We start from the raw sequence: 9,238 nt of genomic DNA on the forward strand, positions 1-9,238 counted from the left end.
ATATATATATATATATATATATATATATATATATATATATATATATATATATACAAACACACACAGGGTTGGGGAAAATTATGTAGGATCGGAGATCTTTTTGAAAAAAAAGAGAAGAAATTGGATGGAATAATAGATTTATGTGAGCTTACTCACACTAATCACAATAATGAGTAATGGAGTGAATACTGTGAACTCTTATTTATAGGCAATTTACATTGGTATAGATTCTTGCATATTGATACAAACTTAAATTATACTGAATATGTCTTTATTTTTTACAATATTTTTATATCTAGGAAAAGTTATTTTGTCATATTTTATGCATACATGTTTCTACCTCTGCTTAAGACATTTTGTATACTGATACAATTTTAGAATATATTTATCATTTTGCAGTATACATTTCTACCTCTGATCATGATATTTTTACATTTTGAGATCATTGTCCTCATTTGTTGCACAGTTGTTTAGACTCTTTAATATTCTAATATGAACTCTTAGTCTTTAAGTTATATAGGTATTAAGATTCATAGGTCAATAATCATCCATGTTTGTCATACTTATAGTTAGACTAATTAGGTTCTTTAGATACATAGAGATTGTATTCTGCATAGATAGGTAATCTTCAACCACTTCGAAGAGCTGTAGAATATGGCATTTAAATAACTTAGGGTTCAGTTGATGTGAGACACAATTGCTCCTGGCAGCACCGATCTATTCCCGAGAGAGTGTTGAGCACCAAAGACACTCCACTTGGAGCTTGTTTTCTTTTTGGCAAAACTGGCCTTTGGGAAAGGAATTGCCCATGTATCAACCACTAACAAAATGCACAATGTCTGTACAGGACAAGCAAAATACAAGAAAAAAGAAAAAATCTTGCCAAGACAGGGTAAGATGGTTTTGAAAAATATCCTGCCTCTGAAAATGGCCTGTCAGTTACTCTAGGCCTTAACCAAAGTTGATTGTTCCAACGTTGTGAATGAGACTTTGGGTGATTGCCCAGGTAACTAGTTGTCTCTGTCATTTGATGTACATTTTGAAGTTTGCTTGGTTGCATTTCCTGCTTACTCAAGCAATATTAGTTCCCTTCTCGGGTCTTCATTGGGGTTGAAGAGTAGATAGTTGTAGTTACTTTCCTCTCATGATTTGGTCAAGTTATTTGTTATACAAGACTTAAACTCATTAGGATAGGTTAATTATTGAAACATTTATTACATGTTTCTGCTTGATACTATTTATGCTGGTTGTAATTTTAATTTTTATATCTGATATTTGTTCTTATTGTGTGTAACTTTGATTAGACTTAGAACTCTCTTATTTAAACAAAATGGGGAGGTGCTCTAGGAATTCCTACCACCAGTAGCCTTTAAGTTACCTACCCACTTGGGTGTACCTTTTATACTATATACGCTGATGTAAAGTGCTCAACTGGCCTCTTTTCTGGCTGCAGGATTTGGTTGTTGTTCCCCGTTCCAGCAGAGGATTGTGATCTGTGAGTCTACCTCTAAATAAATAACCCTCTATTATACTCAATTCTGAGCCAGTGTGGGATTTCTTTTAAATGTCTTTCTTCACATTACTGTTGGTTCTTCTTTGAAAGTCTGATAGCATTGAATCCATTTGCAAGGCTTTTCTTAGTTAAAATAAAACTAATTTCTTACCTTAAACCAGCAATAATTAAATTAACAAGGTAGTTTTTTTGTATGATGAGGTGGAAAATATTGAGGAAACATTCAATAATGTAATAAAAATATAATATTACTTTTATATGAAAGTATACTGGGTTATATAACATGCATACACATGCATATATTTGGATTCATGGATATGCTTTGGAGCATTTGGAGCAGAGCATGGGGCTGTAAGCTCGAGAAGGGACTTTCACTGTTTGTGCTTCTGTACATTTGGGATCTTTCATTACAGAGACATTTTATGCATCCATGTTTTCTTTTATAATCTTATTTCTAAAAATTGATAGAGTAAAAAACAAATAAAACAGCATTCTCATAAATATTCATATCCATAGTTGATATTAGCAAATCGTTGAGAACTGCAAAGGACAAAACAGAAAAAAAAACATGAAATGCATTAAATTCATTATCTTTGTGGCCACAAAAATATGTGGTTGTTATAGTTCTGATTCATAGCCCTGTAGTTTTTGTCATTCTGGGTCATGGTTTGCTTGTGTGTTGTGAAACATTTTCATGCCATATAAAACATTTCACCTTGGACTGAAGTTCCTTAGCTCTCAGGATAAGCTAAAGGAAGATTTAACATTCCATTCCATCTTGCAGAGAAACTCCTTAAAACTCAGGAAGTAAGCAACTGAATAGCTCTAGGAAGTTCTTCAAATGGACCAGACTCACTAAGTCTCATCTCTCTCCAAGCTGCTATTAGCTGTAAGGACTGCTGAGAGACACTCTCAGAACCTGAGTTGACAGAAAGGTTGTTCTCCAACCTGACAAGCTACCAACAAGCAAGCAACAGGTTTCCCACTTGCATGAACTCTCACATGTACTGGGATGGGCTTTGGTGATGCCACTGTCCTTGGGTCATTTCTGCTACTGCAGGTAAGCCCCAGCAGAACTTGTTGGTTTGTAGTTAGGGGCATTCTCTCTTTGGTATGTCATTGGTTCACCACCTGGGGTGAGAAGATAAATGTTCACATCTCCCCAGGCATAATGTCTGGAAACCCTCCTGGCTGACTCTGGAAAACTGAAAGGGTGACCTAGATAAAGGATGAGGATGGCCAAATAATCTCATTCTGGAAGCCTAAAACTCACACTCCATGCCAGGTCAAATGTGGGCCAATAACACCCTCTTCATGGACAAAGGCCAGGGCTCTAAAAAGGGAGGTGGGATGCATATCTACTAGTGAACACTGTTGACTGGATTTTAAGCTAGAGCATTATCTGGTTGCATTGCTGAGAATTCCAGAAATGTAATGCAAGAGATGTTGCAAGAACAAGAGGCCAAAAGGCAGTAAATAACACCATTTAAATGAAAAAGGAAGAACTAACTAGCCAGGAGTGCTTTCTTGGCATTATTATAAACAGAAGAGCATCCTAAAGGGGTACCCTCTCTTAATAGCAAGCTGTCCAGCCACCCTCAGGAATAAAAGAAGACTCACATGACAGAGGCAGCTTTAATTGGTATTAAGATATTAACTGGCAAAACAGAGCTAAAAGACCTTCTGAAGAATATTTATGCCAACTTTGTCTTTCAAAGGTTTTTTAAGAAAAGGTCTCCAAAATTTTTAATTCCAATTTACAAGTTTTTCTTCTTTGAAGCTTTTTGTCTTTGGTATATACATATTATAAATGATATTAACTACATTAGTAATGCTTTTAATCTCATTTTACTAGAGTCTAAAGATGATAACTGTGAATCAACTTGTGCCATTAAAAGAAAAACACAATTACCTACAAACTAAATTACATATATACTGTGTGTTTTATTGAATTTTTAAAAAATATTTATTTACTTATTTATTTAATTTATGAGAGCGCATGTATGTGTTGGCTTGTACACCGTGGCATACTTACACAGCTAAAAGAATAATCCACAGAAATCGGTCCTCTCTTCCACCATGTGAGTTCTGGAGACTGGACTAAAGTCATCTGGCTTGACAATAAATGTCTACTGGCTGAGCCATCCCACTGGTCCCCATGTGCTTTATGACTGGATATGGTCGAGGCATAATTTGACTGTGGGTCTTTAAGAATAGGCCCACTATAATCAGTTAAATCAGATGCTGGGATTGGAAGTCCATACCTGCCAAGTGCCTAGAAGGAGCACCCACAATTCCATGCCATACATTTTCATTTGTAGCTGCCATATTTCAAGTCTGGAACTAGACATACATGAGGCTCTGCATGTGCTTTCTAAGACTATTCTTTTTTAAAATATTTATTTATTATATATACAATATTCTGTCTGTGTCTATGCCTACAGGCCAGAAGAGGGCACCAGACCCCATTACAGATGGTTGTGAGCCACCATGTGGTTGCTGGGAATTGAACTCAGGACCTTTGGTAGAGCAGGCAATGCTCTTAACCTCTGAGCCATCTCTCCAGCCCCCTCTAAGACTATTCTTATAGGTGAAATAAAGGCCAGAATTTTTAGATCGCTCGTGACAGTTGCTAAGGTGTGAACTTGATTGCGGCATAGTTTGTGTGACCTCCTGAATGAGACAAATCCCCTGGGCACCTGTGAGGATTATTGCTAGGACATTCTTGCCACGGCGAGGCCATACCTTTACACCTGGCCACAGAGAAGATGTTACAGTGGAAAAACGGAGGGTCTTTGAAGAATTAATGAAAGGACTCACAGGATTGGTGCTGGTTCCTGAAGTCCAAGGGGACTCCTATTTCAGTGTGTACATGCTACCACCCCCAGCCACCTGCCCTGCCAGTCAGTAGTTAGCTCAGCATCAATGGTTGTCTCTTCTTGCTGTCCAAAAAACCTCCTGCTGGCCTTCACCAATGACCTTGCCGCATGCTGGGCACCTGGTTTGACACCTTATACAGGACCTCGGTGGTCTTTTGGTTGCAGTTACTTTCGGATTTGGAATAGCCCTTTTCTGAGCCATTGCTCCTTCTGTTAGTTTGGATTATTATTTAAATTGTGTTGCTAGCATTTGGTTTTTTTACATCATTCATTTCCTCCGGCACTTAAGAAACTTTTGGAGTCTTATATTTTACCTTGCAATCCTTCTAATTTTCCTAGTCTTCCAAGTCTGTTGTAGTGGCATAATCATAGGCAACTCCTTATGTATTAGTTGTTTCTCAATTTGAAATTCATGTTGCCATTGGAAATGTCATCACCAAATTCAAATATTACAGTATGTTTCGCAGCAATAGGAAACATCTAGTTAAGAAGAATATTTTCATAATGTAGCTTATTCTTCCCAGTATCTTTACAATGCAATGGGCACTGCTGAGATCTCTAAGATAGAGAGAGAGGTCATGCCAGTTTCACCAATGGAAGCCAGGTACCTGGCCCAGTTAAAAAATAAACAATGTTGAACGGACTGCATTCCTGTCCACAGAGCAGGATCCAGACTGAAGAAGGCTGGCATGGTAGCTTGACAAAGATTCCAAATTTATGAAAGGCTTTCTAGAAACAGAACAAAGAGAGGGAGGATGCCCGAGAAACAAGATAGAGAATGCTGCACACCGTAATAAAGAAAAGCAAAGACTTTGCTGTTCAGGCAATAGAAATATTTACCGTTGCTTTCCAATCTCCTCATATTTTCTACGTAGCCAAACAGCAATAAAGGTATGTGGAAAGAACATATATATTAAATTACTGGGTGTCAGATTTCTGATTTGATAACACTTGGTGTAAAAATAACGGTTATTATTACTCTTCATTTATCTAGCTCTGCGAGTGAACACAGCACAGTATAATAAGTGGAATTTATCAGAGGAGGGACAAGATTGGTGCCCCAAGGGCTTTGCCGTATAGAGCTCAAGTGGAAACGGTGACTTCCGAGAATCAGGGCACAGCAATCAGGAGCCGTGGATGCACCTCTCACTGGCTGCCGATGGGTATGTGATGTCCTACTGCAAAGTAATTTTTTCTTGTGGGAAGCCATGAGAAAGAGCTTGGTGTCTGTCTTCAAAAACAGAGTCACAGAAACCCCTTTTTGTCTGTGCTTCATGTCCCTACACATGAAAAGAGAAAGCAATTTCTGAAGGTCCCTATTTGGTGTATTTTTAGTAGTGGGCGTGGTTCAGTAATGGACCAAGGGAGACTCAAGGTCTGGGAGCGAGGGCAGGTTCCAAAAAGACGAGTCTAACCGAGAGGACTCTGAGTGTTATTCACAGAAAATGCTCTTGAACTATGAAACACGACACGGTAGGTGAGTAGGGGAGGGCACACTTTGCCTACTCACTGATCCTCGGGCATCTGGAGGGTGATCAAGGTGGCAGGAAAGCAGTAGAAGGGCCCCCTGAAAGTCCTTCCTTCACATCACTGCGACCCTGTTCAATCAGAGCTTATTAACGTACACTCCGTCCACAGTTCAACAATCATGTGTGTCTAGTTGATTGCCTTCACGGTTTTAGAAGCCACAAATAAGAAGAGGAGAGAGAGAAAATTCGAAAAACACAACTAGAAGTGGGTTGAGCACACACCTAGAATTTCAGTGGACCCTGATAACATTATTAAGGCACTGCTTGTAACTCAGGACCCACTGAGTGTTCATCTCAGCTGCTCTATATAATATGCTACCCATACAGAAATTTATATATTCTAATTACAAAAAGAGTTCGAATATTCTGCAAAATTCAGTAATTAAATACTGAATTTAATTACTTCCTTTGAAAGACAAAACACAAGTAATAAAAATGAGGAATTTAAGAATGGAGATATGATCATCATAGAATGGTAACAGAAAGTAAAATTCAAATTTATGTTTAATTAACTGTTATTAATTGCCATGAAGATTTAAGAAAAACATTAAAAGGAATACCTGAAATTAATATGTGGTGCAAAATAATAAGGATCAATTACCAGAAAAACAAAAAAACAAACAAAAAACAGACAATGGTAAAGTAACAGAGATGGGAGAAAACCAAACCATTTTAAAATTTATTTCATAGTGAATATAACAATATATGTTGTGTGTCAGGGTGTGTACTTACATCTTAAGGACAGAACAATATGTCAGATTATTGCTCTCATAACATCCTCATATGTAAAATAAATAAACAGGTAAGCATATATATAATGCTTGGTTGTGTTACTTACAATAAAGTATAAACCAGTCTATGAGCATCTAGGGATTGGCAGGGGAGATTATTGTTACCTTTTAACATGTGCATTCTTGCAACTTCTCTCTCCAAAGGTCACATTGGCAAGAGCTTCTGAAACAGAATGGCCACCTAGAGGAAGACCATTCCAGAAAACAAGTGTCTCCTGAGTATAAAGGCCCCAAGGCCTGGTTCAGTTTGTTTGTTCTTGGTATATATTCTGATCAGATCAGAAGGAAAGAATATGATTTTGACACAAGCATATTGCTGAGACATAGAACGAGGGCTGGATGTAGGGAGAGAAGGAAGCAAGAGACCAGAGGTTTAGATATGCCTTCCAGTGATCCCTTGCCTCCGTCTTCCAGATCCCGGACCCTAGTTTAACGAGCACAGATGATATGGCTATCAGATATGCCACCATTGTCAAGCTGGGGAAGGATTCAGAGTTGGTCTAACTCCTGGCCAACAACAGCTGAAGGCTGAAAGGATTTCCATGCTAAAGCAAGCTTTGAAGGTAATAAGTAAACCCAAGAGTGACATGGCCAATACCACCCCAACCCTCCCTGGTTGCCCTTCCCGATGAGAAGAAAGTGTGTTCTGTCCTTGTTTTTGAGTGTGGTAGGTTGCAGACTAAGCTGGAATAATCCCTGTGCTAACCATGACCTCACACGCTGAGAAAAGGCAACCCACCGGTGCTGTAGAGAAAGGCAATTCCCCACTTGCTAGTTGAAGAAAAGGAAAAATTACTAATCAGAAAATGGAGCTACAGAATCAAGGAAAAGACATAGCTAGGGATATGTAGGTGCTCGTGGACTAGCAATAATGCATAAAGTCGATTCTAATACAAATATATTTGGGGTTTTGCTATTTGAGATTTTTGTTTTGTTGTTTGTTGTTTGCTTTTGTTTTCTATCAAGTAAAATCAACTTTGCTGAGGGTTTGGAATTTTGTAGAACTAAGGAAGGAAAGGATGTAGTTGCTTATGGACCAAGAGACTGTCATGGACAGCTCCTACCCATGGAATAGTATTTCCCCTGGATTTGTAGACACGTGATGCAATTGCTCATGGAGATAAAGCCTCAGCCCCATTCCACCCTCCCTTCTCCGCAACGACCTCTATCTTACTGGACGCCATTGTGGAATTGATGTATGGTAACGGTCCTTTTTTCTTTCTCAAGCACACCAGAAAGGAAAAAAAAAAAAGGAAAAAAAGAAAAATTCCATTGTGGTCGAGTGCCAGCCAAGATTTAAAGGTTGCACTGGACCTACAATTGAAATGCAAATCACTCTTCGCATACAGCCTCCCGCTGAGGCCCAAATTTTTACAGATCGGGTTCCGCCATCCTGATGAGGAATCATTGAGCGCATTGCCCGGGATTCACAAATTAGTTGCCGTCTAAGGTATCATTTTCTACGTTATAATTGTAACGTACCAGAGGAAACTTTGTCACAAAAGACAGTACCCTGCGCTTCCATTATTTTTCCAGCTGCAGGCCACCGAGGCTTCCTTCACACACAATAAAAATACCCACATCACGACCTCCCTCTCTGAAACACACACTCCTTGAATATAAACATTTGGAGAATATTGGTGTGCTTTTCTTCCCCTTCCTTTTTAGATGTGCAGGTGGTAAAATACTGGCTGCCATGAACTGCAGACAATAAATAAAAATTACCAGCTTCCCATGCTGCCTGATAGAAATGTGCCCGCTCAGGCAGGGCTGCCTCTGCAGGCCTGGACTCCCAGCAGAGCAGGCAGGCAGCGCAGACCCTTTGGCTGTGCGTGCTGTGGGTGCAGGACTGCCTGTCCGCTTCAGAGGGTCCCAGGAAACTGCGGACCCTAACAGAAGCGAAATGCGACTCCTTCCTCCTCACCTTAGAAAAGGCCTTGTTGGAGAAGAGGCCCGGCTGGTCGGCAAACCAAAGGGATGTGAAGTGCTGCCCAGTGGGAACGTGACCAGCCAGCACACTTACACTGCGTCTTGTCACACAGCTTGGCTAACAGAGTGACCTGCTGGTACTGCACCTGAGGGTTTCGTCAGTCTCCTCAAGGACCTGGGGATTGGTTCCTTGAAAACAGGTCTGAGAACCTGTCCGGAGGCACAAAGGAGGCGGATCCGAATACTGAGGGTTGATGGAGTCATCACAGGGTCTCATTTACTCCACCCAGGAAAGGTGACAGCAATCTGTAGCTTTTAATATTTATATATCCTTTGAAATACATATACCCAATGTACTTTGCTCTTATCCACATCTACCTCTCCTCCATCCAGCTTCTTAACTAGCCCCATTCTCTAATCAGCTAGTCAGCTTCCTTCCTGGCTTCATGCCTTTCTTCTTCTTGTTCTTCTTCTTCTTGTTCTTCTTGTTCTTGTTCTTGTTCTTCTTCTTGTTCTTGTTCTTGTTCTTCTTGTTCTTCTTGTTCTTGTTCTTGTTCTTGTTCTTCTTCTTCTTCTTCTTCTTCTTCTTCTTCTTCT

Source organism: Microtus ochrogaster, unplaced genomic scaffold, assembly GCF_000317375.1.
Source record: "Microtus ochrogaster isolate Prairie Vole_2 unplaced genomic scaffold, MicOch1.0 UNK22, whole genome shotgun sequence".
NCBI classification, from domain to species: Eukaryota; Metazoa; Chordata; class Mammalia; order Rodentia; family Cricetidae; genus Microtus; species Microtus ochrogaster.